At 43.6% G+C, this 25,050-nt stretch overlaps 1 protein-coding gene across 3 annotated transcripts in view; it reads left to right on the top strand.

Annotated features, from left to right (window-relative positions):
- The window catches only part of LOC132830496 (collagen alpha-1(XXVI) chain-like), a 369,329-nt gene that overhangs the window by 281,615 nt on the left and 62,664 nt on the right, over nt 1–25,050 (top strand). The gene's annotated exons all lie outside the window — the stretch shown is intronic.

Genomic DNA, 25,050 nt, shown 5'->3' with positions numbered 1-25,050 from the left:
GAGCGTGTAGAGGGATTTAGGTGAGGGTTGTGCAAGCTGAGTTTAAGGGGGTTTAGGTGAGAGTTGTGCACGGCGAGTGTTGAGAGGATTTAGGTGAGGGTTGTTCACGATGAGTGTAGGGAGAGTTTACTTGAGGATTTGTTCACGGTGAGTGTAGTGGGTGTTTAGGTGAGGGTTGTGCACGGTGAGTGTAGTGTGAGTTTAGGTGAGTGTTGTTCACTGTGAATGTCGGCGGAGTTTAGGTGAGGGTTGTGCATGGTGCAATAAAGAGGATTTAGGTGAGGGTTATTCACGGTGAGTGTAGGGGGTGTTTAGGTAAGTGTTGTTCATGGTGAGGGTAGGGGATGTTTAGGTGCAGGTTGTTCACGTTGAGTGTAGAGAGAGTTTAGGTGAGGCACGTTCACGGTGAGTGTAGGGGGAGTTTAGGTGAGGGATGTTCATGGTGAGTGTCGTGGGAGTTCAGGTGAGGGTTGTGCACGTTGCATGTAGAGAGGGTTTAGGTGAGGATTGTTCACAATGAGTGTAGGGTGAGTTCAGGTGAGTGTTGTGCACGGTGAATGTAGGGGGGGTTTAGGTGAGGGTTGTTCACGGTGGGTGTTAGGCATGTTTAGGTGAGGGTTGTGCACGGTGAGTGTTGGGGGTGTTTAGATGAGGGTTGTGCTCGGTGAGTGTAGGGTGAGTTTAGGTGTGGGTTGTGCAAGGTGCTTGTCGGGGGATTTAGGTGATGGTTGTTTACGGTGAGTGTAGGGGGTGTTTAGGTGAGGGTTGTGCACGGTGAGTGCAGTGGGAGTTTAGGTGAGGGTTGTGTTTGATGAGTGTTGAGACGCAGGGTGAGCTCTGTTTATCAGGTGTGGGATGGGAGCTCTGTACTGATTGTGGGGGTGGAGGATGAGATCTGTATGCAGCAAGTGTTATGTTGTGAGCTGAGGGCTGTGTCGCGTGAGTGTAAGGGAGTGTGTTGATGGCTGTATAAATTGTCACAATAATTTGGCTAATCACCCTGATCATCAAGCCCTGCTACTCCCTATGTTATCCCAGAAATTAAATTTGTCGTCAAAATACTCCACGCTTTTCCTGATTTCAGAAATTACTAACCAAGTGTCTGTAGTTAACAAGAAATGTTATTTATCGCAAATATACAAGTTTGAACCTTAAACAATTTATGAGTAATGTCTTCAAAGTACAAATGTTTGATTCTCTTGCTTAAAACCATTCAAACCATGCACACATTTAGGCACAGACAAAAAAAAAATTGAGGGAACACAGTTGAAAGTGCCATATGATTCAGTCAGATATCTTTCTGCTTATTTTGAATTCTTCAGATCACAGTCTTTTTCATTGCAATTCTCCTTCATTCTTCACTGAAGATGCAGAGTGATTAGCACACCTTTTGTTTCCTCTCTGGCAGGAGAAAGTGTTCTTTAGAACCTGGAGTTTTTCTTCCCTGTCCTGTTCAAACCCAGACTGTCCACCTGCACAGAGCCAATCTGGGAACTGGATCAAGCGGATTCAGTATGAACCACATGGCTCTTCCCGATTGATAACTCAATCACCTGACGATCTTCTGATATAGCTGCCCTGAATGCACTTTGACAGTGCCAGTGAACCCAGCAATTTCCTCCCACCACTTGAACAAGGCCACAGTGTCAATACAATTCACAACAAGTTTGAGTAACTTGTTTTCCAGTTGCAGCATCTCTTTCCACACTTTCTATGGTTTCAAGTAGTCTCCTTTTCCCATTTTGCTCCAAAATTCAAAAATAAATTGAATAAGAAGCAGTCTTTATCATATGTGGGGATGCTAAGGAGGTGGAGAGAATGTCAATGGTACTTCATTGTAGGTTATGCTAAGATATTCTCAGAAAATTGCACCACTTATGTGGAGGAAGGTTACAGAGAGCTGCAAGTGAATAGTTGCCTGTCTTTTGTGCACTCAGATTTCTCCAGTTTCCTCATTTCCTCTCCCCCCACCTTGTCTCAGTTGATTCCCTCGAACTCAGCACCGCCCTCCTAACCTGCAATCCTCTTCCTGACCTCTCCGCCCCCACCCCACTCCGGCCTATCACCCTCACCTTGACCTCCTTCCACCTATCACATCTCCATCGCCCCTCCCCCAAGTCCCTCCTCCCTACCTTTTATCTTAGCCTGCTAGACACACTTTCCTCATTCCTGATGAAGGGCTTATGCCCGAAACGTTGAATTCCCTGCTCCTTGGATGCTGCCTGACCTGCTGCGCTTTAACCAACAACACATTTTCAGCTTTTGTGCACTCAGTCAATTCAATGTGCAAAATCCTGAAGATAGTAGAATAAGTTCCAGTCTTGCAGCTCCTGGCTGCACATAGCTCTTCACAACATAAACTGAGTGCTGAGTTCTGGATCTGAATTCCTGTGGATGCCATTGAGTTGCTGGTTCACGTTTGAACACAAGATGAAGAGCATGCTGAGACCCATCAAATACTCATGTAGACTGATGAATGACATTGAACACAGGATGATGTGGCTGAGTGAGAGGTCCTTTGGAAACTGGTGATTGATCAAATTACAGCCAAGCAAGCTGACTACAAACAGCACCTAGAGCCCTGACCAAGCAGGGTCTATTTATCACATTTCAGAGGAAAATCTCAAGGATTAGATTAGATTAGATTTACAGTGTGGAAACAGGCCCTTCGGCCCAACAAGTCCACACCGACCCGCCGAAGCGCAACCCACCCATACCCCTACATTTACCCCTTACCTAACACTACGGGCAATTTTAGCTTGGCCAATTCACCTGACCCGCACATCTTTGGACTGTGGGAGGAAACCGGAGCACCCGGAGGAAACCCACGCAGACACGGGGAGAACGTGCAAACTCCACACAGTCAGTCGCCTGAGTCGGGAATTGAACCCGGGTCTACAGGCGCTGTGAGGCAGCAGTGCTAACCACTGTGCCACCGTGTTTACCTTGAAGGGATGGGGTCTCTTGAAGGTGAGGAGCGTGAGTGAGAAATTAATTATCTCTTGAACTGACACCCAAGGATGAAGGAAGATGGAAGGGGATGGTTTGAAATATTTGGAAATATGGAGCCAGTTTTAACAGTGCATGGAATTTACAGATCCCTTATCCTGAAAAGCACCTCTCCAGAACCAGATGTTACACTTGAATTAGCCATTAGAGAGACATTCCAGAGATGAGAAGCAGTTGTATAAGACACCTGAGATCTTTTTTACCAGCATTAATTGTTGAACATGTTCATTATATGGCACACAAAACAAAGAAGCAACAGTCTGATTTTTAAATGTCTCACATCACCACACAAGTTTAAATGGAATTATAAATTGCATTAGTCACTAATTGGAGAGTTTAAAAAGCTGTAAAAAGAAATTTATGGTTCCAAATTATAACCCAGTACTTTTTAAAATGTCCTTCCTGGGAATGTGGATTTTCTCTTAAGTAGTGATAGCTCCCACATTTCACCATCATAACGAGAGTGCACTCTCTCCACTCACTGCTGTATTGGAATGACTCTGCAAGCTGTACTCAGTGAACGCTCTGGGACTGGGAAAATGCAACATTCATATAAAGATGTCACTTGCTTGTTTGTCAGTTTCCTCCATCTGAATGATTTAAATAATGCAAGTAAAAGATCACTTCTGTTGCATGTCACATAAAAAGATTAATTTTACAGGCTTGTTCTGGCAGTTTTACAAAGTATCTAGTGGAGCAATTGAAAATGTTTTGAATTGTGCCACTTTTTATGTTGTATCTGGCTTTCCAACCCTTTTATAGTGTAAGCCAGTTTCTGTGTCTGTATTTCACCGCATCAGCAGTTCCACAGTAATAGTAGTATAGGAGGTTAGTATAGTAGTATAGGAGGAGAATGGCAGGAGTTGGCCATTTGTCTTTCAGGCCTGCTTCTCCATTCAGCAAAATCATGGCTGATCAAGTAAACTGCTCTTCCTCTGGCATACCTTTTACTCTCACTCACTACTCTGAGAACAGCCTCCTCATTTCAGGAATCCGTCTATGTGAACCTTTAGTGTACTCCTTTGTTGACAAGTATTTGCGTGCTTGGGTAGGAGACCAAACCCTGTCCCCAGTACTCCAGGTGTGTTTTCATCAGTCTCTATATAATTCAATAAGACTCCTGGTCTGGGTAACTCCTGTTCATTTCATCAAGGAATTGCTGTATCAGAAACTCTATTAGTTAATAGTTGTATCACATCTTGAAAATTTTGGGGACATAAAACGCAGGCTCAAACACACAGCTTTGGACTGTGGGAGGAAACCAGAGCACCCAGAGGAAACCATGCAGACAATGGAGAATGTCCAAACTCCTTATGGTGTTTTATCCATATAAATGAGCCCGAGCTTCCAGTTCAACAAATGACTGTGTTTCCCTGGCCAACATTTCTGTTGCAGGCCTGCCGCAGTGTAGAGAGTCTCAGTGCAAGCTTGAAGAGGAACATCTCAATTTCCACTCGGGGACCCTGCAGCCTCTCAGACTTGCCTCGAGTTCAATAGGTTTAGAGCTTAATTCCATCCTTCCAGAATTTTCACCTAGCCCAAACCCTGGTCCTACCATGACATGAGTTGCCTTTAGCACAGCCTCCACCTTCTCTCTTACCCTCCGCTTTCACTATCACTTAATCAGCCTCTCTTTTATTCTGGGCTATTATCAATAATCCCCTCATTTACATACCTCTTTCATATATCTCTCCCTCTGAGCTCACTTCTCCCTCCACCCCCACAACCTTCTCTTCAGCATAAAGATCGCATTTTCTTAGCTGCTAACAGATCTGATGAAGTCACTGAATTTGAAATGTTAACTCTGCCTTTTTCCCACAGGTGCTGCCAGACCTGCTGAGTTTCTCCAGTAATTTCTGTTTTTGTTCAGATCTCTGGCATCCTCAGTGCTTCATTTTATATTATAACGTTATTGAAAATATGTAAGTTGCTCACAAAAGGACAGAGACTATTTGAGGTTTCAATATTAGAGAAGGCATTTTACAAATTTTGGATGAGCCCTGGATATAGAAGTTTCTCATGTTGAGGAGTGTCCCCAAACTTGTTATATTCCCATTTGGTCAGAGAGTCAATAACTATCTATATGATAGCAATAACCCTTTGTTATCTGAACTAGATGTAGTTCATATGCACAAATACATCTCTTGTATTAATTGCTGATAGGTTATTACTAACGCAACACAAGAAATAAATCAATGAGCTGCTTAGTTTCAGGTTGGGCAGTGGTCAAGCTTAACCCAATTCAATATGTGTAATTACAGAATAATTAATAATTAGTACACCACACTTCTCCAGTTTGGTACGTTATTTAAGTTCACTTATACAAGGTGCCTTCTACGTACTGCGACCTAGTCAATGGTTTAAACTGGACTTTTGCCTGATTAGTTTGCAGCTTTCGATTTTGATAGAGATGAACAGTGTGGGTTCCTGTCCTTGTGTCTTAGCTCACTTCACCTTTGTTCGCAGTTAGCAAGGCAAGACCTGCTTCCACCCTTGGACCAGAGAGGTGTGAATGTGGTGGAGCTACATGTGCTGCTCAGCCACACTACACACTGGATGGTCCACTGGGGGAGTAACCGCAGTGTAGGTCTCCCTTACAGTGTTCTTAGTCTCACCAGCCCCAACATCTTTGGGGATGCTGGATTAAACCGATGTAGTTTTCCAACAGACACTTTTTGGAGTAAAATGTGTCTGTCTAGACCATCATTTTCAGTGACTTTAAAAGATCAAAACAGAAACAGAAACAAAAAAGGGCAATGAGAGATTTTGAGTGTAGGAGTTGGGCTATCATACTGAGGTTGTACAGGAGATCGGTGAGGTCTCTTCTGGAGTACCTGTCTGGTTCTGGTTGCTCTGTATTAGAAAGATATTATTGAATTGAAAAGGGTTCAGAAAAGATTTACCAGGATGCTGCCAGGAATAGAGGGATTGAGTTATAAAAATAAGGTGGACAGGCTGAGATTTCTTTCCCTGGAATGTAAGAGGTTGAGGGATGACCTTATAGAGGTTTATAAAGTCTTGAGGGGTATAGATAGGATTAATGGTGTCTTTTCCCTCGCGTGGGGGAGTTCAAAACTAAGGGACATATTTTTTAAGGTGCTCCAGAGGAAGTGGTGGACGGAGGTACAGTTACAACATTTAAAAGGTATTTGCATAAGTTCATGAATAGGAAAGGTTTAGAGGGATATGGGTCAAATGTAAATGGGACGAGATTTGTTTGGGAAACTTGGTTGGTGTGAATTTGTTAGATGGAATGATCTGTTTCCATGCTGTATGAGTCTATGTCCATTTGACCTTTACCTTCTTTCCACACCACATTTCTTTGACAGCGCAGCCATTGGCCGCTGTTACAAGTTATAATAAAGCATCTCCATTATTTAAGAGTATAATAGGCAAGGTAAGTGAACTCAGAGCCTTGGTTAGAACTTGGAACTATGATATTATTATTATTCAGCATCTTGGCTGAAAGAGGGACAGGACTGGCAGCTGAATGTCCCAGGATATGAATGTTTCAGATGTGCTAGAAAGGGATGTGAAAGTGTTGGAGGAGTTGCATTTCTGGTGAAGGAGTATCTCACAGTTGTATTGAGGGAGGATACATCAGAGGACCCATGCAGTGAGGCAATATGGGTAGAACTCAGGAATAGGAAAGATGAAATCACAATGCTGGGGATATTCTTACAGGCTTCCCAACAGCCTGTAGGAATTGGAGGAAAGAATATGTGGACAGATTTTGGAAAGATGTAAAAACAGCAGGATTGTTGTGAGTGATTTTAGCTTCCCATATATTGACTGGGACTTACTTTGTGCTAGAGGCTTGGTTGGGATAGAATTTGTAAGGACCATCTGGGTGGATTTCCTGACACAGTGTGTGAACAGTCTGATCAGGGAAGGGTTATTCTGGATCTGGTTTTGAGAAATGAGCCCTGCCAGATGGATGAAGTTTCAGTTGGGGAGCACTTCAGGAGTAGTGACCATAATGTCGAGCATTTTAAGATACTCATGGATAGGGCTAACAGCAGTCCTCGGGTGAAGGTGTTAAACTGGAGGAAGGCGAGATACAACAAGATTAGGCAGGAACTGGAGAATTTTGATTGGAGGCAGTTGTTTGAAGGTAAATCCATATCGGAAATGTGGGAGTATTTCAACTGGCAGTTGATAAGAGTTCAGAAGCTGCATATTCCTGTGAGAATTAAGGATATGTACGGCAAGTTACATGAACCTTGGATGATCTGGGATGTTACGACTTTGGTCAACAAGAGAAAGGAAGCATACATAAGGTCTGGGAGGATGGAATTGACGAAGCCCTTGAAGTATATAAGGAAAGTAGGAAAACAGACAAGGAGTTAGAAAGGCTAAAAAAGGGTCATGAAAAGTCATTAGCAAACAGGTCGAAGGAGAATCCCAAGGCTTTTTACATACAGATAAAAAAAACAGAATAGCCAGGAAAAAGGTTAGTGCACTCAAGGACAAAGAAGGGAACATATCTGTGGAGCCAGAAGAAGTAGGTGAGTTCCTAAATGAATTCTTTGTGTCGGTATTCACCAAAGAGAAGGAATTAGTGGAGGATTCTCAGGAAAGGGAGTGTCAAATTTCTACGCCACGTTATTGTTAAATAGAAAGAGGCAGTGTGCATCTTTAATAGGGTGCTATGAGGCAGCAATGCTAATCACTGTGCCACGATATACAATGTTGGAGGTCAGAAATACAAGGCTGTAGATCAGTAATAATGTAATTCTGTAGATTAGAAACATGGTCCCGTAGGTCAGTAACGTAGTGCTGCACAGTAATGCAATGCTTTAGGTTCATAATAGTGTGATGCTGTAGGTTTATAATGGGAGGGGTTAGGACAATAATGTGGGTTAATAATGCCATACTCTAAATCAGTAATGTGATACCGTGGGTAAGAAATGCACCCCTGTATGTCAGTATTGTCATGATATGAGACAGCAATGCACGGTGCAGATAGGTAATGTAACACTGTAGGTCAGAGATGCAATGTTGTAGGTCAGTAATGCGATGTTGTAGGTCAGTAAAGTGATGCTGTAGGGCAGTAATGTGATGCTGTAGGTCAGTAATGTGATGCTGTTTGTCAATAACGTGATGCTGTATATCAGAAATGGGCTGCTGTAGGTCAGTTACATGATGCTGTAGGTCAGTAATGCAACGCTGTAAGTCAGTAACACGACGCTGTAGGTCAGTAATGTGATGCTATAGGACAGTAATGCGATTCAGTAGGTCAGTAATGCGATGCTGTCGATCAGTAATGTGATGAGGTAGGTCAGTAACGCAATGCTGTAGGTCAGTAACGCGTTGCTGTCGGTCAGTAAAGTGATGCTGTAGGTCAGTAAAGTGATGCTGTAGGTCAGTAAAATGATGCTGTAGGTCAGTAACGTGATGCTGTAGGTCAGTAATGTGATGCTGTAGGTCAGTAATGCGATGCTGTAGGTCAGTAATGCAATGCTATAGGTCAGTAATGCGATGTTGTAAGTGAGTAATGTGATGCTGTAAGTCAGTAATGCAATGCTGTCGGTGAGTAACGCGATGCTGTAGGTCAGTAATGTGATGCTGTAGGTCAGTAATGCGATGCTGTAGGTCAGTAACGTTATGCTGTAGGTCAATAATGCGATGCTGTAGATCCGTAATTGGATGCTGTAGGTCAGTAATGCAATGCAGTCAGTCAGTACCACGAGGCTGTAGGTCAGTAATACGACGCTGCAGGTCAGGAACACAGTGCTGTAGATAAGTAACTTCATGATTTCAGTCAGTAACACGACGCTGTGGATCAGTAATTTGGTGCTGTCGGTCAGTAACACGATGCTGTAGGTCAGTAATGCGCTGCTGTAGGTCAGTAATGCGACGCTGTAGGTCAGTAATGCGACGCTGTAGGTCAGTAATGGGATGCTGTAGGTCAGTAACGTTATGCTGTAGGTCAATAATGCGATGCTGTAGATCCGTAATTGGATGCTGTAGGTCAGTAATGCAATGCTGTCAGTCAGTACCGCGAGGCTGTAGGTCAGTAATATGATGCTGCAGGTCAGGAACACAGTGCTGTAGATAAGTAACTTCATGGTTTCAGTCAGTAACACGACGCTGTAGATCAGTAATGTGATGCTGTAGGTCAGTAACGGGATGCTGTAGGTCAGTAATGCGATGCTGTAGATCCGTAATGGGATGATGTAGTCAGTAACGCGATTCTGTAGGTCAGTAATGTGATACTGTGGGTCTGTACTGTGATGCTGTAGGTCAGTAATGTGATGCTGTAGGGCAGTAACGTGATGCTGTAGATCATTAATGTGATGCTGTAGGTCAGTAACATGGTGCTGTAGGGCAGAAACGTGATTCTGTAGATCAGTAATGTGATGCCGTAGGTCAATAATGCAATGCTGTTGGTCAGTAACGCGATGTTGTAGGTCAATAATGTGATGCTGTAGATCTGTAATGGGATGTTGTAGGTCAGTAATGTGATGCTGTAGGTCACTAATGCGACACTGTAGATCAGTAATTTGGTGCTGTCGGTCAGTAACACGATGCTGTAGGTCAGTAATGCGATGCTGTAGGTCATGAACACGATTCTGTAGGTCAGTAATGTGATGCTGTAGGTCAGTAACGTGATGCTGTAGGTCGGTAATGGGATGCTGTAAGTCAGTAATGTGATGCTGTAGTTGAAAATGTGTTGCTGGTTAAAGCACAGCAGGTCAGGCAGCATCCAAGGAATAGGAAATTCGACGTTTCGGGCATAAGCCCTTCATCAGGAATGAGGAGAGGGTGCCAGGCAGGCTAAGATAAAAGGTAGGGAGGAGGGACTTGGGGGAGGGGCGATGGAGATGTGATAGGTGGAAGGAGGTCAAGGTGAGGGTGATAGGCTGGAGTGGGGTGGGGGCGGAGAGGTTAGGAAGAAGATTGCAGTTAGGAGGGCGGTGCTGAGTTGAGGGAACCGACTGAGACAAGGTGGGGGGAGGGGAAATGAGGAAACTGGAGAAATCTGAGTTCATCCCTTGTGGTTGGAGGGTTCCCAGGCGGAAGATGAGGCGCTCTTCCTCCAACCGTCGTGTTGTTATGTTTTGCCAACCACCCCGTGGCTCAACACTTTAACTCTCCCTCCCACTCCACCGAGGACATGCAGGTCCTTGGACTCCTCCACCGGCAAAACATAACAACACGACGGTTGGAGGAAGAGCGCCTCATCTTCCGCCTGGGAAACCTCCAACCACAAGGAATGAACTCAGATTTCTCCAGTTTCCTCATTTCCCCTCCCCCCACCTTGTCTCAGTCGGTTCCCTCAACTCAGCACCGCCCTCCTAACCTGCAATCTTCTTCCTGACCTCTCCGCCCCCACCCCACTCCGGCCTATCACCCTCACCTTGACCTCCTTCCACCTATCACATCTCCATCGCCCCTCCCCCAAGTCCCTCCTCCCTACCTTTTATCTTAGCCTGCCCGGCACCCTCTCCTCATTCCTGATGAAGGGCTTATGCCCGAAACGTCGAATTTCCTATTCCTTGGATGCTGCCTGACCTGCTGTGCTTTAACCAGCAACACATTTTCAACTGTGATCTCCAGCATCTGCAGACCTCATTTTTTACCCAATGTGATGCTGTAGGTCAGTAATGCGATGCTGTAGGTCAGTAATGCAACGCTGTAGGTCAGTAATGCGACGCTGCAGGTCAGGAACACACTGCTGTAGATAAGTGACTTCATGGTTTCGGTCAGTGACACGACGCTGTAGATCAGTAATGTGGTGCTGTAGGTCAGTAACACGATGCTGTAGGTCAGTAATGCGATGCTGCAGGGCGGGAACATGATGCTGCACGTCAGTGCTGCGATGCTGTAGGTCATGAATGCAATTCTGTAGATCAGTAATGTTATGCTGTAGGTCAGTAATGTGATGCTGTAGGGCAGTAATGCAATGATGTAGAGCAGTAACGCAATTCTGTAGATTAGTAATGTGATGCTGTAGGGCAGTAATGCGATGCTTAGGTCAGTAACGCAGTGCTGTAGGTCAGTAATGCAATGCTGTAGGTCAGTAATGCGATGCTGTAGATCCGTAATGGGATGCTGTAGGTCAGTAACGCGATTTCTGTAGGTCAGTAATGTGATGCTATAGGGCAGTAATGCGATGCTGTAGATCAGTAACGTGATTTGGTAGGTCAGTACTGTGATGCGGTAGCTCAATAACGCGATGCTGTGGGTCAGTAATTTGGTGCTGTAGGTCAGTAATGCGACGCTGTGGGTCAGTAATGTGATGCTGTAGGTCAGTAACGTTATGCTGTAGGTCAATAATGCGATGCTGTAGATCCGTAATTAGATGCTATAGGTCAGTAATGCGATGCTGTAGGTCAGTAATGTGATACTGTAGGTCTGTAATGCGATGCTTAGGTCAGTAACGCGATGCTGTAGGTCAGTAATGCGATGCTGTAGATCCGTAATGGGATGCTGTAGGTCAGTAATGCAATGCTGTAGGTCAGTAATGTGACGCTGCAGGTCAGGAACACACTGCTGTAGATAAGTAACTTCATGGTTTCGCTCAGTAACACGACGCTGTAGATCAGTAATGTGGTGCTGTAGGTCAGTAACACGATGCTGTAGGTCAGTAATGCATGCTGCAGGGCGGGAACATGATGCTGCATGTCAGTGCTGCGATGCTGTAGGTCATGAATGCGATTCTGTAGATCAGTAATGTGATGCTATAGGTCAGTAATGTGATGCTGTAGGGCAGTAATGCGATGATGTAGAGCAGTAACGCGATTCTGTAGATTAGTAATGTGATACTGTAGGTCAGTAATGTGATGCTGTGGGGCAGTAACGTTATGCTGTAGGTCAATAATGCGATGCTGTAGATCCGTAATGGGATGCTGTAGGTCAGTAACGCGATTCTGTAGATTAGTAATGTGATACTGTAGGTCTGTAATCTGATGCTGTGGGGCAGTGATGATGCTTAGGTCAGTAACGCGTTGCTGTATGTCAGTAATGCGATGCTGTAGGTCAGTAACGCGATTCTGTAGGTCAGTAATGTGATACTGTAGGGCAGTAATGCGATGCTGTAGGTCTGTACTGTGATGATGTAGGTCAGTAATGTGATGCTGTAAGGCAGTAATGCGATGCTGTAGGTCAAAGCACAGCAGGTTAGGCAGCATCTCAGGAATAGAGAATTCGACGATGCTGTAGGTCAGTAATGCGATGCTGTAGGTCAGTAACGTGATGCTGTAGATCCGTAATTGGATGCTGTAGGTCAGTAATGCAAAGCTGTAGGTCAGTAATGTGATGCTGTAGGTCAGTAATGCGACGCTGTAGGTCACTAATGCGACGCTGTAGATCAGTAATTTGGTGCTGTCGGTCAGTAACACGATGCTGTAGGTCAGTAATGCGATGCTGTAGGGCGGGAACATGATGCTGCACGTCAGTACTGTGATGCTGTAGGTCATAAACACGATTCTGTAGGTCAGTAATGTGATGCTGTAGGTCAGTAATGTGATGCTGTAGGTCAGTTATGCGTTGCTGTAGGTCAGTACGCGACACTGTAGGTCAGTAATGGGATGCTGTAGGGCAGTAATGCGATGCTTAGGTCAGTAACGGGATGCTGTAGGTCAGTAATGCGATGCTGTAGATCCGTAATGGGATGCTGTAAGTCAGTAAGCGATGCTGTAGATCATTAATGTGATACGGTAGGTCAGTAAAGTGATGCTGTAGGTCAGTAACGTGATTCTGTAGATCAGTAATGTTATGCGGTAGGTCAATAACGTGATGCTGTAGGTCAGTAACGTGATGCTGTAGGTCAATAATGCGATACTGTAGGTCAGTAATGTGATGCTGTAGGTCAGTAATCTGATGCTGTAGGTCAGTAATGCGACGCTGTAGATCAGTAATTTGGTGCTGTCGGTCAGTAATGCGATGCTGCAGGGCGGGAACACGATTCTGTAGGTCAGTAATGTGATGCTGTAGGGCAGTAACGCGATGCTGTAGGGCAGTAACGCGATGCTGTAGGTCAGTAAAGCAATGCTGTAGATCATTAATGTGATGCTGTAGGTCAGTAAAGTGATGCCGTAGGTCAGTAATGCGATGCCATAGATCAATAATATGATGCAGTAAGTCAGTAACGCGATGCTGTAGGTCAGTAATGCAAATCTGTGTCAGACATGTGGTGCTGTAGGTCAGTAATGTGCTGCTGTATGCTGATAATATCATAGAATCCCTACAGTGTGGAAACAGGCTCTTTAGCCCAACAAGCCCACACCAACCCTCCCAAGAGTAACCCATCCAGAACCACTTCTCTACCTTATTACTCCACATTTACCTTGTGAAATGCACCTACCCGACACATCCCTGTACATTATGGGCAATGTAGTATGGCCAATTCACCTAACCTTCACATCCTTGGACTGTGGGAGGAAGCCGGAGTGCTCGGAGGAAACCCATGCAGACATGAGGAGGATGTGCAAACTCCATGCAGGATTCCACCTGAGGCTGGAATCAAATTTGGGTCCTTAGCGCTGTGTTACAGTGCTAACCATTGTAACACAAACCTGTATGTTAGTAATGTGACTGTTGGTCACTTACGTGGTCCTGCAGGTCAGAAATAAAACCCTGTTGGTCAATGTTGCAATGTTGTAGCTCAGGAGTGCCATGTTTGCGGTCAGATATGCTGGGTTGTAACTCAGTAATCTGGTAGTGTCTGTTAATAATGCAAATCGGTAGATCTCTAATGTGGCACTATTGGTTAGTAATGCTGTACCATGGGTCAGTAAAGTTCATTGCAATGTATTGTGTGATGGTGGAGATTGGTAACCCAATAATGTAGGTTAGTAATGCAGTGCTGCCGATCAGTAATTCGTGCTGTTGCCCTTATATTGTCACCTCTGGAACACCTGGAAAAACTCCTCCCTTACTTCTCTCCAAGGCCCCAAGGGATCCTTCCATATCCGCCACAAATTCACCTGCACCTCCACACACATCATCTATTGCATCCGCTACACCCGATGTGGCCTCCTCTATATTGGGGAGACGGGCCGCCTACTTGCGGAACGTTTCAGAGAACACCTCAGGGACGCCCGGACCAACCAACCCAACCACCCCGTGGCTCAACACTTTAACTCCCCCTGCTACTCCACCAAGGACATACAGGTCCTTGGACTCCTCTATCGCCAGACCATAACAACACGACAGTTGGAGGAAGAGCGCCTCATCTTCCGCCTGGGAACCCTCCAACCACAAGGGATGAACTCAGATTTCTCCAGTTTCCTCATTTCCCCTCCCCCCACCTTGTCTCAGTCGAATCCCTCGAACTCAGCACCGCCTTCCTAACGTGCAATCTTCTTCCCGACCTCTCCGCCCCCACCCCATTCTGGCCTATCACCCTCACCTTGACCTCCTTTCACCTATCACATCTCCATCGCCCCTCCCCCAAGTCCCTCCTCCCTACCTTTTATCTTAGCCTGCTGGACACACTTTCCTCATTCCTGATGAAGGGCTTATGCCCGAAATGTCGATTCTCCTGTTCCTTGGATGCTGCCTGACCTGCTGCGCTTTTCCAGCAACACATTTTCAGCTCTGATCTCCAGCATCTGCAGACCTCACTTTCTCCCCATTTATTTTTGCCACCCTAGCACACCAGGAGCCATTCATTGGTTTCTCCTCACATTTCTTCTGTACTGCTTGAATCCACGTGCCCAGTTCAATCCCCGAATCTGGGACTTGATAGACCTTCCCCATCCGTTCAGGAGGAGATCCTGCATGCACAAGTCTTGCTTGGTGTTAACCATGTCTCTCCTCTCAATGGCTGGAGCATTTCAAAGCTGCCTCACTTGTTGTTTGTTTCAAATCAACAAAATCTTAAGGGTTCAGTTCCTTCCTGGGAAGCAAGTTTCGTTATTCATTTACAGAATGTGGGTATCGTCAGCAAGACTTGTAATTTTTATCTACCTCCATTTTCTCAACATTAAGGAGAGTTGACTTGGAATGACATGTAGAGCTTTAGCTTCATCAGCACAGAAGACACCCTTTGGCCTATCTAGTCGGTGCTAACCTATCTACACTAATCTCACTTCAACATCAGGTTAGGTCAGGATGGCAAATTTCCTTTCTTGAAGGACTTTGAGATGGGTCTTCACCACAATCCAATTGTTTCATAGTTGTCATTATGAATACCAGATTTTTTATTCAAGTTTTATTTGACAAAACAAATTTAAATTTCACAGCCACTGTAGTGGGGTTTGGACCCACTTGGTGGAGCCACCTGCTCAAATTCTTTGTGACTGGTCAGTAATAAAGAATTAAATCCGTAGAGCTGTAGTTTTAGTTTACAGAGAAAACGTAATGAATTTCTTATTAAGTGCAACATCGTCCCCCTCCACACACTAAAACATACCATCACACAGGTTTCAACACTTGTTCATGTGTTGATAACTTGAAACAAATTTTAAATGCTTTTTTACATGAGATGGTGCAAGAAATAGTTTCTCATCATCAGCTTCCAGTTTTAGAAGGGGTACTGTTACATTTGGATTGCAGGAAAGGAAGTCAGTTACAGGAAATTAGCTTTAAAAAAACAGGAAAATCAACATTTACTTGAAACAATTCGAAGCTGAATAATTTTCCTGACACAAGTTTAGTTTAAATCTCAGAGCTAGTCCAATAAAACCACTTGACTGGTTTTATTTCCCCCCATTTTTTGGCTTTTTTTCACATGGAATTCTGTAAACAATCTCAAGACCCTTCATTTCTATAGAAAGATCTTTTTAAAAAAAATCAAATTGCCCTGGAGAGCTAGTTCCTGAAAAAGTTACTTACCCAGAAAACCAGCCTTTTATTTACCTTAATCCTGTCAGCAGTCTGTGGTTTACTGACATGTCAGCAAATAGCTGCCACAGGGTGTCTGCTAAACAGATACCCTGCTCTGGAGTCTGTCTGTAAAAGGGGAATGTTGTAACTGCTGGGAGTCATGAAATCCAGTTGACAATCTTGCCTTTAGTTCTGGCCAGGCTTTGCCAGTTCAAGGAAGAAAGAGTGGACTTACAATTATTCCAGCATCTTTCACAATCTTAGAACATTTTACAGCCAAGAGTCTTTTAGAAGTGTTGCCATTGTTTCCTATAATAGTTACTGCATCGACTGTGACATATGTTTGAAGGTCTTCAGGCCGAGTGGCTCTTGAATAACAGCAGGTCCTTTCTTTTGAGACTGGATAAAATTAAACTAGAATAGCTAAGTTTAAAGTGTAAAGGTTGACTTTAGACAAGTGACTATGACTAGATGATGGCATAGTGACAATATTACAAGACTACTAATCCAGTGACCCAGTTAACATTCTGGACTGTGGGTTCAAATCCCACCACAGCAGTTGCAGGAATCTATATTCAATTTATAAATCAAATCACATTACAGCACCATATTACTGACCTGCAGCATCACATAATTCAACTGCAATATGCCTTACTAGCGCAAAATTACTGACTGACAGTATCACATGACAGACCTGCAAATTCACATTATTAACCTACAACACCATATTACTCGTGATGTGTAGGTGTTGATGTTGAACTGTGGTGGACAATGTCAGAAGTCACACAACACCAGGTTTATTTGAAGTCACGAGCTTTTGGAGACGATCCCTTCATCTGGTGAAGTGGTCTTCATCTGATAAAGGGGTTACACTCTGAAAGTTTGTGATTGCAAATAAACCTGTTGGATTACAATCTGGTGTCTTGTGACTTCTGACTTTGTCCACCACATTACTGACCTACAACACTGCATTGCTGACCTACAGGTTTGAATTATTGACCTATAGCACTACATTACGGGCCTTTGGGTTATTATTTCTGGCCTACAGCACCATGTTACTGACCTATAGGTTTGTGTTACTGACATACAGCATCACATTCTTGACCAACTGCAGCACTTTATTGAGCTATAGCACCACATAACTGCCCCACAACAATGTAGTACTGGAATTACAGCATCATATTCCTGAACCATGCCATCACATAATTGATCTGCAATGACCCTTACTGACCTCTGTCTCAGCATTACTGACTGACAGTATCACATCACAGAGCTACAGGTTTACATAATTAACCTACACTACTATATTACTGCCCTACAACATAACATAAATGACAAAAAAAAAGGATTTCCTGATATGCACATTCGCATTATTGACCTAGAGCACCATGTTACTGATCTACAGCATCAAATTGCTGACCTAAAGCATCACATTATTCACCTACAGCATCACACAATTGACCGACAGCATCGTGTTACCTTCTTACAGCGTCACTTTACTGGCCTACAGCATCTCATTACTGACCTTCAGCACACTGTTACTGATCTGCAGAACCACCTTAGTCTCTCTTGCTGTTTGCTTCAGATACACATCTTTTGCAGTTTGACTCTCATGAAGCCTTTTCTTTCTCCCTCTGCTGGAGGCAGTTTTCTAATAAAAACTATTCACTTTCTTTTACACCAGTTGCCTTTAGCCTAACACTGGATATTAATACTGATCTCTACAGAGCATAATTATAGCAGTTCCCAACCAGAAATAATTAATTTAGTCACTAATGCACTGACGGCTAAAGGTATAAATGTACCCGAGTGAAAACTCCCTATATTCTTTTTAAAGTTACATTGGAGTATCAAGATGAGTATAATAATAGAAAAGGTTTAAGGGAATATGGACCATATGCTGGCAAATGGGAGGTGGTCAGTTTGGGAAGTATGGTTGGTGCGGATGAGTTGGATTGGAAGGTGTGTTTCCATACTGTATGATTCTATGATTCTTAGGAAGGGTACTTAGAAAACTTTTAAGTTGGATTTTTTTAAAACAACATTCTAATGATATATACACAGTAAGAAGTTAAAAATCACACAACACCAGGTTATAGTCCAACAGGTTTAATTGGAAGCACTAGCTTTTGGAGCAACGCTCCTTCATCAGGTCAGCACTTCGAAAACTAGTGTGCTTCCAATTAAACCTGTTGGACTATAACCTGGTGTTGTGTGATTTTTAACTTTGTACACCCCAGTCCAATACTGGCATCTCCAAGTTATGACTACACAGTAAGACATTTTATCAGTAAGCTTATGTATTGTATATTTTAATAATTTGAGCATGAATTACATAAGCTTACCAAGGAAGTGATGTCTAACACCTTGTTCAATGCACAAGTAAGGATAGCATTAACAATTACAGGCCAGTGAGTTTAATTTCAGCAATGAAGAACCTTTTGAAAATGATAATCCTAAATAAAATTACCAGTAATTTGAAGAAGTGTGGATTAATAAAAGGTGTGGGCATCACTGGCTGGATAACATTTATTGCCTGTCCCTACTTGCCCTTGAGAGCGTGATGGTGAGCTGCTGCCTTGAACTGCTGTAGTCCATGTACTTTAGATTGACCCACAATATTTTTAGGGAGGGATTTTCAGGAGTTTGACGCCAGCAACAGTGAACAGCATTATATTTCCTATCATGAGGCGACCAAAACTGAACACAATATTTCAAGTGTGGTCTAACCAGGACTCTGTAGAGCTTCAGTGTAACCCCATGGCTCTTAACTTCAACCCCCCTGCTCATGAAAGCCAACACACCATAGGCCTTCTTAACAATGCTATCAACTTGGGTAGCAACTTTGACGGACCAATGGACATGGACCCCAAGATCCCTCAGTTCCTCCACGCTACCAAGAATCCTGCCTTTAACCCTGTAATCTGAATTCAAATTTGACCTTCCAGAATTCACACTTTTCCCGGTTGAACTCCATCTGCCACTCCTTGGCCCATCTCTGCATCTTGTCAATGTCCCGTTGCAACCTACAACAGCCCTCCACACTATCCACAACTCCACCAACGTTCGTGTCATCGACAAACTTACTAACCCACCCATCCACTTACACATCCTCGTCACTTATGGAAATCACAAAGAGTGGAGGTTCCAGAACCGATCCCTGCAGAACACCACTGGTCACCGAGCTCCTGGCTGAATACTTTCCATCTGCTACCACCTTCTGTCTTCTGTGGGCCAGCCAATTTTGTATCCAGACAGCTAAATGTCTCTATATCCCATACCTCCTTACTTTCTGAATGAGTCTACCATGGGGAACCTTAACTAACCCCTTGCTAAGATCCACGCACACCACATGCACTGCTCTACTCTTGATTAGATTAGATTCCCTACAGTTTGGAAACAGGCCGTTTGGCCCAACAAATCCACACTGACTCTCCGAAGAGTAACCCACCCAGACCCATTGCCCAACCCTATATTTACTCCTGACTAATGCATCTAACACAATGGGCAATTCAGCATGGCCAGTTCACCTACCTACACATCTTTGGATTGTGGGAGGAAATCGAAGCACCCGGAGGAAACCCACACAGACACGGGGAGAATGTGCAAACTCCACACAGACAGTCACTCGAGGTGGAAATCAAACCTGGGTCCCTGGTACTGTGAGGCAGCAGTGCTAACCGCTGTGCCAACGTGCCCGCCTGAAAAGCCACGATGCCAACCTTTATCAATTCGTTTTGTCACATCCTCAAATAATTCAATAAAGCTTGTGAGGCATGACCTGCCCCTCACAAAGCCATGCTGACTATCTCTAATCAAACTTTAGTTTTCCATGTAATCATAAATCCAGTCTGTCAGAGTCTTCTCCAATAATTTGCACAACACAGACGTAAAATTGACTGATCTGTAATTCCCAGGATTATCCATATTCTCTTTCTTTGCCACCGTCCAATCATCTGGCACTACTCCAGTGGACAATGAGGACAGAAAGATCATCGCCAAAGGTGTAGCAATCTCTTCCCTTGCTTCCTGTAATAACCCTGGGTATATTCCGTCTATCCTTTCATTTTTCAAAATTTTCAGCACATCCTCCTTCTTAACATCAATCTGTTTGAGCAGATCAGCCTGTTTCACACTGTCCTCACAAACGACAAGGTCCCTCTCACTAGTGAATACTGAAGCAAAGTATTCATTAAGGACCTCCCTTACCTCTTCCGACTCCAGACACAAGTTCCCACCACTATCCCTGATCGACCCTACCCTCACTCTGGCCATCCTCTTGTTCCTCACATAAGCGTAGAATGCCTTAAGGTTTTCCTTAATCCTAACTGCTCAAATATTTTCATGACCCCATCTAGCTCTCCTAAGTCTATTCTTCAGTTCTTTCCTGGCTACCTTGTAGCCCTCTAGAGCCCTGTCTGATCCTTGCTTCCTCAACCTTAAGTAAGCTTCCTTCTTCCTCTTGACTAGATGTTCCACGTCCCTTGTTACCCTAGGTTCTTTCAACAGGCCATCCCTTGTTGCCTCAGTGGGACAAACCTATCCAGTACTCTCAGCAAGTGATCCCTAATCAACCTGCACATTTCTGTTGTGCATTTTCCTGAGAACATCTGTTCCCAGTTAAGGTGCCCCAGTTCCTGCCTAATACCATTGCTATTCCCCCTCTCCCAATTAAATACTTTCCCACACCATCTGCTCCTATCCCTCTCCTTGACTATAGTAAAGGTCAGAGAGTTATGATCACTATCACCGAAATGCTCTCCCACTGAGAGTTCTGACTCCTGTTTGGTTGCCAAGCACTAAATCCATATGGCTTTCCCTCTAGTTGGCCTATCTACATATTGAGACAGAACCATTCCTGGACTTGATAAAAATTGCTCCATCCAAACTATTTGTGCGAAGGAGGTTCCATTCAATATCAGGGAAGTTAAAGTCACCCATGACACCAATCCTGTTACTTTTGCACCCTTTCAAAATCTGCCTCACAATCTGCTCCTCCATGTCTCTGTTGCTTCTGGAGAGTCTGTAGAAAACTTCCAACCCAGTGACTTCCACCCATACTGACTCTGTTCACAAACCCTCCTCGATGACCTCCCTTTCTGCAGTTGCGATACTATTCCTGATTATCAATACCACTCCACCACCACTTTTACCTCCCTCCATATAAAACATTTGAATCCCAGAATATCCAACAACCATTCCTACCCCTGTGATATCCAAGCCTCCTTAATAGCCACATCACAGATCCAAGTACTGATCCATGCTCTAAGTTCATCACCCTTATTCCTGATAGTCGTTAAATTAGACAGATTTCAGCCCATCATACTGACTGCAACTTTGTCCTAACAACTGTCTATCTCTCCTCACAGACTCTCTGCAAATTGTATCTGGCTGTTCAGTAGCTACTCCCTCCATAGATCCGTAACTCTGGTTCCCATGCCCCCCTCCCCCCTGCTAAACTGGCTTAAACCCTCCCAAAGATCTGTAGCAAACTTCCCGCCCAGTATATTGGTGCCCCTCCAGTGCAAGTTTTACCCATCCTTCTTGTACAGGTCCTATTGTTCCCAGAGGCTATCCCAATGATCCACTTTTCTGAACCGTCCCTTCTACACTAGCCCTGCAGCCCAAGTGTTCATTTGCCTTCGCTCTCTGTTCTTAGCCTCACTAGTCCGTGGCACTGGTAGCAATCCTTAGATTAATACTACTCGTCCTGCATATTAGCTTCAACCTAACTCCCTAACCTTTCAGGTCCTCATGCCTTTTCCTAGCTACGTCATTGGTACCGATGTGTAAGACAACTTCTAGCTGCTCGCTCTCCCTCTTAAGAATCCTGTGGACTGATCAGAGACATCCCTGACCCTGGCACCTGGGAGGCAACATACCATCAGGGAGTCTCATTTGCAACCCGAGGACACATCCTTAGAATAAAGGGAAGATCTTTTAGAACAAAGGTAAGGATAAACTTCTTCAGCCTGAGAGTGGAGTCTGGGGAGGCTAGGTCATTGAGTATATGTAAGACAGAGATAGGTTTTTGAGTATCAAAAGGATCAAGCATTATGGGGACAAATAGGAGATGGGGTTGAGAAATCTATCAGCCATGATTGAATGGTGGAGCAGACTCGATGGGCTGAATGGACTAATTTCTGCTCCTATGTCTTATGGTCTAAATGTAAGTTCCTCCTCCACCTCTTCTCTCTCCTGGACAGCTGACAGTTAAGATTGAGATTCTCTGTGCTCCATCTTCCTTTTACATCCTCAATTACACCATTCCTCCAGAACTTTCTCAATAGTTGTAGAGTCTGTGGTTTAGTCACTTCTGGTTCAAATGTATTTAAGGCTATTCGTGTTTAGCTAATGTGATTAAGTATTTTGAGGAAGTAACAGAGAAGTTACATGGTAAATGGACTTCGAAAACGTTTGATAAACTGTCACATAATAGGCCTTTCCAGAACTGTGTCCAATTGTGCACTTCAGAAGAAGGGAGCAGAAATGATTTAGGAGAATTGTTTCCGAGTGAGGGACATGAATTACAATGACAGTTTGCAGAAATATAGACTGTTATCCTTGGAGAACTAAATGTTGAGAAGATATGATTGAAGTGTTCAGAACCCTGAGGACAGAGAGAATAGGGAAGAACTGATTCCATTGGCAGACTGGTCTGGAACCTGAGGACTTTGATATCAGGTGATAGGCAAAAGTATCAAGTGTAACATGAGGAAAAATAATTTTTCATAGCGTGTGGTTCGGATCTGCAACACACTGCCTAAAGCAGTGGTGGTAGTAGATTCAGTCATTACTTTTAGAAGAGAATTAGATAAATACTTAAAACTAATGTGGGGAGCAATGGGAAAAGGATGACGGGTGTGAGATTTGCTGGACTTGCTCTATCAGAGAGGCAACGTGGGCTCTGTGCCTAACCAATCATTAGTTATTGCCAGTGATCCTGAATATGTCATCCCTCCTCTCCTTTTGTAGATTAAGAAATAGAGTTTGTCATTGAAAGATGTTATAGTTAAACCTCTCTCTACACCTGGATTCGTTAACTGAGAGAAGCCTCACTTACTTGGCAAACACTATATAATTCTTGTTGTGGGTCTGACAGGCTCAAAACACCATTTTAACAACCTACAATCTGCAGAAGTTAAAGAGGAGCCTTATTTTAAACTGTGCGATAACTGGCATTCCTGCAGCTATGTATCCCTGTACAATGTACTCCAACAGGCTCTCATCTGGAACACGTCAAATCTCAATTATTTTATTGATGTTCCTCTTAGCTATAGTTCCACATCAAAGGTGCAAATCCAAATCATGAATCTAGCCTTATTTGGTAACTAGATGAAAATGTGTTGCTGGAAAAGCGCAGCAGGTCAGGCAGCATCCAAGGAACAAGAGATTCGACGTTTCGGGCATTAGCCCTTCTTCAGGAATCATTTGGTGACTAACCTGGTGGCCATCTGAGACAAACCACAAGAATAGGTAGTTTGAAAAATGATAAAGGCACATTGGTATGTGAGGCATTGTTAGATTGAGGCGTTCTATCTGATCTGTATGACACTAATTTAATCTGTCTCAGACTCCAGGAACAAAAAACGCATCCCAATACTTAATGTTCCTGCTGTATGTTGTAGACAATGAACAGCAGTTGTATACATTAGAGATCACTGGAGAATTCAAGCACTCGAAGGCAGAATCTTTCAACGCACAAAGTCAGTTTAATTTATAAAAATGTCTTGTTGGTTTGGATAACCCAGAGATCCGTGTACTTAGGCATTTTCAAACTATGCTCCAAGGTCTTTGAATTGAATTGACAGCTGATTTCATTTCGACCCCAATTGGGGATTGGAAAATATGGAACTATTTTTCAGCATTGTTTCAATAAACAGTGAACTCCTGACAGCCATGAGACAGCTCAGAGAGCAAGAGGAAATGTAACAGTAGAAAAAAAACTTCAAGAACAGGTGGGACCATGAAATTGTCAAAATAATTCCAGATGGTCAGATGATGTCAGATACGTCAGATTGACTCTTCACCTCAGTTTATATATAATGTTGCAGGCAGTTACAGTCAATGCTGGAAATAGTGTTCAGTGACTCCAAAGCACATTGAAGTTCAATGCTGTCATCAACGGAAACTGCTGTTAAATATGCAGAATCTGACATTACTGGGTAAATCCTTGAATCCTCAAGAAATTAAAGAAGGAAACACGCACTTGTTATGTTTGTATTTTTCAGAACATCATAAATACTGGAAGACTTATTGAAGACAGCAAGGTACAATTGTAGATCTGATACAGGCAAGCATGTAAACCAGAGTAAACATTATCCAATATCCATGGTCTGACAAAAGAGGTTGGGTAGTTGGAAGAGCACTTTGTGAGGGGTAGTTAATGGCGTTTTCAAAGTTACAGACCTGCTGTAATTTTTGTTGAGAGGTGTGGGGAGGTGTTTGGATGTGGACAATGAGAGGGTTGTGGCTGAGCTAATGAACAAGGGTAATCTAACATTTATAGTTTATTCCGAGATTCCCAAGATATTCAGCAAAGTTTCTCCATTGAAACTCATAAGGAGACTTCCAGACCCTTGAATTATTGACAAGTTGCCCACATCAATTGAAAACTTTCTTGGCAGCAGAAAATATAGTGAAAAGTAGAAAAGGTTCATTCTAGGAAAGAAATCAGGCAGGGATCTGTTCTGAAGCCTTGCAGTTTACAAGATTAGTGAATGACATGGGGCAGCCTGGAGAAATGACAGTGAAATGTTTTTATGCATAACTAGATTCAGGAAAATATGTCGGTAAATGTATATCATGTCAAAGGACCCTATTTTGTGGTAGCTGAATGGAATCTTAGACAAGATGATCTTGATTTTGTTGATTTTTTTTCTTAGGTTAACATTATAAAGAATTTGGATTCCTAACTTCTGGAAGTGCCAAAGAGTCTCAGACCCAATGAATGAGCTCTAATCTCACCCCGAATCATTAAGCTCCAGTGTCAGGAGGGGGGAGCTGGCTCCCCTTCAATATCCACTTGCCCCCTCATAACAAGGTTCATTTGAAAAAGATCCCTGTCCTTGTGGATGATTTTCTCCCAGGCTCAAATAAATCAGTAGGAGCCAATCTAACCAGGCTTTCTTGAGTTAACCAAAGGAGTTAGGCATAGTTCTTGGGGATAAAGGAATTAGAGAGTCTGGGGAGAAAGCAGGAACAGGATGAGCTGGAAGTTCAGCCATGATCATATTGAATGATGGAGCAAGTGCTAAGGGCCAA

Source organism: Hemiscyllium ocellatum, chromosome 31 (genome assembly GCF_020745735.1).
Source record: "Hemiscyllium ocellatum isolate sHemOce1 chromosome 31, sHemOce1.pat.X.cur, whole genome shotgun sequence".
In the NCBI taxonomy this organism is placed as follows: domain Eukaryota; kingdom Metazoa; phylum Chordata; class Chondrichthyes; order Orectolobiformes; family Hemiscylliidae; genus Hemiscyllium; species Hemiscyllium ocellatum.
This window is presented reverse-complemented; position numbering and strand designations above follow the sequence as displayed.